General features: G+C 40.1%; 1 pseudogene; it reads right to left on the reverse strand.

Annotated features, from left to right (window-relative positions):
- Positions 1–4,286: 4,286 nt before the first annotated feature.
- Positions 4,287–4,446, reverse strand: LOC147829551 (U2 spliceosomal RNA; annotated as a pseudogene).
- Between the last annotated feature and the right edge of the window lie 2,122 nt (positions 4,447–6,568).

The following is a 6,568-nucleotide window of genomic DNA, read 5'->3' on the forward strand; positions in this document are numbered from 1 at the left end:
TGTGAGATTGGCCTATAGTTCTCCTTTATGGTTGGGTCTTTTTCTGCTTTAGGGATCAAGGTGATGCTTGCGTCCAGAAATGAATTAGGGGGTATTGCTTCCCTTTCTCTTTCATTGAAGAGTTTAAACAGTAGTGTCAGTTGTTCCTCTCTAAATGTCTTGTAGAATTCAGCAGTGAAGCCATCAGGGCCCGGGCTTTTCTTAGTTGATAAATTTTTAATTACATTTTCAATTTCATTGGTTGATATTGGGTTGTTTAGAATTTTTAGGTCTTCTTCCTTCAACTTTGGTAATTCATATGTATCTAGGAATCTGTCCATATCTACTGTGTTTTCCATCTTATTGGTGTATAGCTTCTGGAAGTAGGTATTGATGATCCTCTGGATTTCTGCTGGGTCTGTTGTAATTTCACCCTTTTCATTCCTAAGTGCATGGATTTGGGCCTTTTCTTTCCTTTTTCTGATAAGGTTGGCTAAGGGTTTGTCAGTTTTGTTGATTCTTTCGAAGAACCAACTCTTGGCTTCATTGATTTTCTGTATTGTTCTCTTAGTCTCTATTGAATTGATTTCTGGTCTGATCTTTATAATTTCCTCCCTTGTATGAGCTTTGGGGTTGTCCTGCACTTCTTTTTCTAGAAGCTTGAGGTTCAGCATCAGGTTGTTTCATTGGGCTCGTTCTGTTTTCCTAATATGCATATTCACTGCTATGAATTTCCCTCATAAGACTGCTTTCATTGTGTCCCATAGATTCCGATATGTTATATTGTCATTGTCATTTAATTGAAGGAACTGTCTGATTTCTTCTTTAATTTCCTCTGTGACCCATTGGTTATTCAGAAGTGTGTTGTTCAATTTCCACGTGTTTATGAAATTCTTGTGGTTTCTTTGCTATGGATCTCCAATTTCATCCCACTATGGTCTGATAATATACAAGGGATAACTTCAATTCCTTTGCACTTACTTAAACATGTTCTATGTGTGAGTATGTGGTTTATTTTGGAGAATGACCCATGTGCAGCTGAGAAGAATGTGCATTTTGATTTTGTGGGGTGGAAGACTCTGTAAACATCTGTTAAGTTCATTTGTTCAAGAGTTCGATTGAGTTTTAGTATTTCATTACTTATTTTTAGTCTAGTTGATCTATCTATTTGTGACAGTGGGGTGTTGAGGTCCCCCACTACAATTGTATTAGTGCATATATGACTTTTCATGTCCGTTAGTATTTGTTTTATATAGTTGGGTGCACTAGTGTTTGGTGCATAGATATTTATGATTGTCATCTCTTCCTCTTGGATTCTTCCCTTTACAAGGATTAGTGTCCTTCTTCATCTCTCTTAATCAGTGTTGGTTTGAAATCTACTTGATCTGCCAAGAGGATAGCTACTCCTGCTTTTTTGGGGGTTCCTGTCGCATGCAGTATTGTTTTCCACCCTTTAACTTTCAGTCTATGAGTTTCATTTTGAATTAAGTGTGTTTCTTGTATGCAGCATATTGTTGGATTTTGCTTCTTGACCCATTCTGCCAGTCTATTTCTTTTGATTGGTGAATTGAGACCATTCATGTTGATGGTTATAACTGAAACATATTGACTTGTCATTGCCATGACTTCTTCTTTTTGTTGGGTTCTCCCCCTTTACATTTAATTTCTTGTCATGCCAGATGGGTTCATTCTGCTTTGCTTCCTGGGGTTGTGATCCTCAATGTCTGTTCCTAGGATATTGTGTAAAATTCTTTGGAGTGCTGGTTTGGTGTTCATGCAGTTCCTAACGTGCTCTTTGTCATGAAAATATCTTATTTCTCCATCCATTTTGAAAGATAGTTTCACAGGGTACATCAATCTGGGTTGGAGGCTGTTTTCTTTTAGGGCTTGGAATATGTCACTCCAATCTCTTCTTGCCTTGATGGTTTGTGTTGAGAAGTCTGCTGTGATTCTGATGGGCTTTCCTTTGTATGTGATTTGTTTCTTTTCTCTGACTGCTTGCAGAACTTTGTTCTTCTGCTGCGTTTCTGGAATCTTAATAATTATATGCCTATGTGTAGATTTTTTTTTTATCAAGGCTATTTGGAGTTCTATATGCCTCACTTATCTGTATGTTAAGTTCTTTTCCCCTGCTTGGGAAGTTTTCTGCCATTACTTCTGTGAAGAGTTTTTTTATGTCATCTGCACTCTCTCCTGTTTCTTCATTGATTCCAATCAGTCTTATGTTATTCTTCTTTGCATCATCTAGCAGCTACTGATTTCTCATGTTCCCTTATAATTTTGATATAATTTTTCTTTTCCTGGTCATTAATTGCAATCTTATCTTCTGTATGTGAAATTCTATCCTCACATTGGCTCATTCTGCTGTGTTCAATGGAGTTTTTCATCTCCTGGAAATCTGTTTGTATCTGTTTTATGGATTCCATTTGTTTCCTATGTTGGGATTCCATCATGTTCCTCAGCTCCTCTCTAGATTTTTTAATCATGTCTTGCACTAGGAGCACAATTTCTCCTGTTATCTGAGAAATTATTTCTGATTTCATTTTTTCCAGGTGCCCTTTTGTTGCCAGTTCAGTGGGTCCAGGTGGTTGAGTATCAGAGTGTTTCATCTCATTTCCCTTTGGAGTTGCTGTAGGTGATCTGAAAGTCTGGGTTTGAGACTTATTTATGTGTTTTCTCATTTTGACGGGGGGGCATGGGGGGGTGCTGTTGGCGCCCACGCAGCTCACCTCCCCTAAACTGGGAGAGGTGGGACAGGGGCCGGGAGCAGCGGTAGGGATAGTGGCCCTGAAGCCCCTTCCTCTGGTCCAGGAGTGGTTGGACAGAAGGTGGCCCAAAAGCCCTTTCCTCTGGGCTGGGAGCAGCGGGAGGGATGGTGGCTGGGAAGCCCCTTCCTCTGGACCAGGAGCAGCGGGACAGCAGCTCAGAAGCCTGTACCTCTGGGCTGGGAGCGGCGGGAGGCATGGTGGCCAGGAAGCCCCTTCCTCTGGACCAGTATTTGAATTTTGATAGGGATTTTTTTTTTTTGGAGACCCAAAACTATTGATCACCAAATCACAGTCTCTCTCAGAGGGAAAGGGACTGAGGTACCACTTAATTGAGGACTTACAGATTCATGTATCTCCAGGGACAGGCAGGAAGATCCAGATATGTGACACAGGCTCATGACAATCTTTTTGGTGGAAGATTGTGGCAGAAATGGAGAACCACATCCCATTTAAAGACATTCAAACTCAGTTTGTAAAAGCACTTTTCGGGTAAATAATAAGCATAGACATAAAGCAAAATAAATAAAAACAGCTACATCCTAACTCCAATCTGGTATACTGGCCTGGGCCCTGAAATTAAAACATGGCTTTAATGGAACAACCAGTGAAATTCAAATAAAGCCTGTAATTTAGTTAATAGTAATGTGCTGATGTTTATTGCTTAGTTTTGAGCAATTACACAATGTACCTGCTTGTGTAAGATGGTAATATTAAAGGGAGTTGGATGAAAGGTAATGATAATTTATAGTAGTATCTTTGCAACTTTTTTATAAAGCTAAATTATTTAAAAATAATATGTGTGGAAAAAGTAAAAATGATATTTCAGCAGTATGATAACAGTAGCTCTCACCTATATAGAGATGGTGCTTTTGATGTCTAAGAACTTTATATATACCAACCCACTTTACTTCTAATGACAGTTTTCTCAGGTAAATAATATTTTATCCTTATTTTATTGATGAAGAAATTAAGGCACAGACAAACTAAGTGTATTGCCTGAGGTCACACAGCCCTAAGTGATATAGCTAGGCTCCTAATCCAAATCACAGTATTCTTTCCTACATCACCAGGGATATAAAACTTCACAAGAGCAAGGTCCCGAGTTCAATTCCTGGTACTGAAAAAGACAATTCATGTCAGGATCAGAGGCTCATTAGGCAATGATTTGCACCCAGAAGGCAAAGGTGGGCCTGCAGTGAATCAAGAGACTCCCATTCTCAGCTACGAAATTGAATAAGTGCTGGAAGCAATGATTGCATACCTATTATGCCAGATACTCAGGAGACCAAGGCAGAAAGATCACAAGTTCAAGGCCAGCCTGGGAAACTTAGTAAGACCCTGCCTCAAAATAAAATAAATAAACAAATAAGACTGGGGGTCTAGCTCAATGGTAGAGTGTTCTTGTGTTCAATACTCAGTACTGCAAACAAATTTTTTTGAAAGAGACATTACTAAAAAATAACAAGTGTTGGCAAAGATGAGGAGAAATTGGAACCCTTGTGTACTGTTGGTGATGTAAAATGGTGTAGCCAATGTAAAATGGTGTAGCCACTATGGAAAACAGTGTGGCAGTTCCTCAAGAAATTAAAAATTGAAATACTATATAATCTATTAATTCTGCACATATGTAAAAGATTTGAAAGCAGGATCTTAAACAGGTATTTTACACTTGATCTTAGCCAAAAGGCCGAGAAGCGATTTAAACAAGTATTTTTACACTATGGCGGCACTATTCACCATCTTGGTAGCCAGAGGGTAGAAGTAAGCCAAGTATCCATGGGTGGATAAATAAATAACAACATCCACACATAGGCACATGCATGCACACAATAAAATATTATTCAGTCTTAAAATAAGGAAGGAAATTCTGATGTGTGGGACAACATGGATGTATCTTGAAGATATTATGCTAAATGAAAAGAGTCAATCACAAAACAAGTATGATTCTACTTATGTGAGGCACCTAGAGTTGTCACATTCACAAAGACAGAGAGTAGAATGATTTGCAGAGGATCAGAGGTGGGGCTGGGGGAAAGGGGAAGTTCTGGTTTAATGGGTACAGAGTTTCAGTTTGGGAAGATGGTGAGTTCTGGTGACTGGGGTGGCAATGGTTGCCTAACAATGTTAATGTACTGAATGCCCCTGAAATGTATGCTTAAAGCTGTTTAAGATGCTAAGTTTTACCTTTTGTATGTTTTACCACAATTCAGAATTAAATTTAAAGGGCACTAAAAAATCATCAAGATAGATAATATTTGAATGCAATATTTTAAAAGCTCAAAATTAATGCACAAAGAAGTCCACAAGGAAAAAAAATCAAAATGTTACATGAATACAGGGTTAAGGAGTGTCCTTTCATATCATAATGGAGCTTAAGGCAAGAGGAAAAAACCACCAATGCAGATCCTGAAGGGCACTCCCTCTGAAGAGAATATGGGAGTCAGAAGAGGATGGTATATATTGAAAAATCTCCCTAGAAGATTGTGATATCAGCATCCCACTCCTATTATAAGGAAAAGAAACATTTCAACATGTATTGGATGCTGGCAGAAATCAAGATCTACAGAAGTTAACTTTGGAGGGCACTATGATTAGCCAACAAATGGCAAAATGTCTGGCATCTCAATGGTCAGAGAGGGAAGCATTTGGGGCCTGGCAGTCTGAGTGTCCCATTCCAGGACAGCTGACCTCTGGGGTCTCAGACCTGGGTTTAGAGGTGTTCATCAGCACACCCAGCCTACACATCTGCTGCCAGATCTTCTGGATAGTTTACTCACCTTCCAATTACAGGCTGATTTGAAAATGTCACAGACCCAACCACTCAGCACCCTGGTACCCTCTGCCAACAAGCTTGGGATGTTACAGGTGGGGAGACAGATCCAGGACAAGTTTCTACAGCAACATCTTAAGTTTAGGTACCGCCATTAACAATGCACACACAGGAGAGTGTCAGGCAATTTACTGAATGAAGCCTTCAGCACATCCTGTGCCCCATTGGGGTTCATCTGTCATCTCCTTGTCAGCCTTATGTGCCTGGTGGATAGGCAGCTTGTGCTAACCGACTTTCACTAATGTCTCTGGGTTTATGGAGGTTTACTTCGTAATTTTTGGATGCAAATAATTAGACTCTGGATATTGTCATTAGCCCCAGGCTCCCACCCTCCCTCCACATGTTCTGTTCTCTTTACTTGAAAGCAGACAATTCATTTCCTTTAAACAAGTTATTCATTTAAACAAGTTATTACAGGTGTGATAAATTTTCCAAGAGTAGAGGGAATGGGGTCATGGGTGCCCATGTCAGGGGAATTCAAACTTGTCTGGGTGGAAAGCATCAAGAAAGGTCTCTGTTTTCTGTTTTCCCTTCCTTATAATCTTCTTTGGCCTCCACCTACCATCCCAGGGCTGGGATTAAAGTGAATGACGTGCTAAAGTGTAAGTGTTTGAGAATCATTTCCAAGGCAGGTAGCCACAACCTATGGGTGAAAAAGACAACTGCTGAAATATAAATAGAAATGATTAGAACTCATTTTATTTGTTTTCGCCTCATCCTTGTTTGCAGTTTTACTGGGGGGTGTGGTTCACTGAATACACAATGGAAGCTGATTCTGAAACAGACCAGGGCAGTGGTGCGGTCATCTCAGGTAATACAGCTCTATGGAAGGGAAGATAGCAGGACTGGGCAGAGGAGAAGGTGACCTAAAGGTTTATGCGAGAAAAACCTGGGCTAACCTAGAGGGAGCTCTGGGGCTGGTGTAGCCCTTTGGAGGGCTCCTGAGTTGAGGCCCGCATCAGTCAGGCACTGGTTATGAGCCACCTGATGA

This window comes from Heterocephalus glaber, unplaced genomic scaffold (genome assembly GCF_053883595.1).
Source record: "Heterocephalus glaber isolate CG9 unplaced genomic scaffold, H.glaber_assembly_v1.0 deba00000594, whole genome shotgun sequence".
NCBI classification, from domain to species: domain Eukaryota; kingdom Metazoa; phylum Chordata; class Mammalia; order Rodentia; family Bathyergidae; genus Heterocephalus; species Heterocephalus glaber.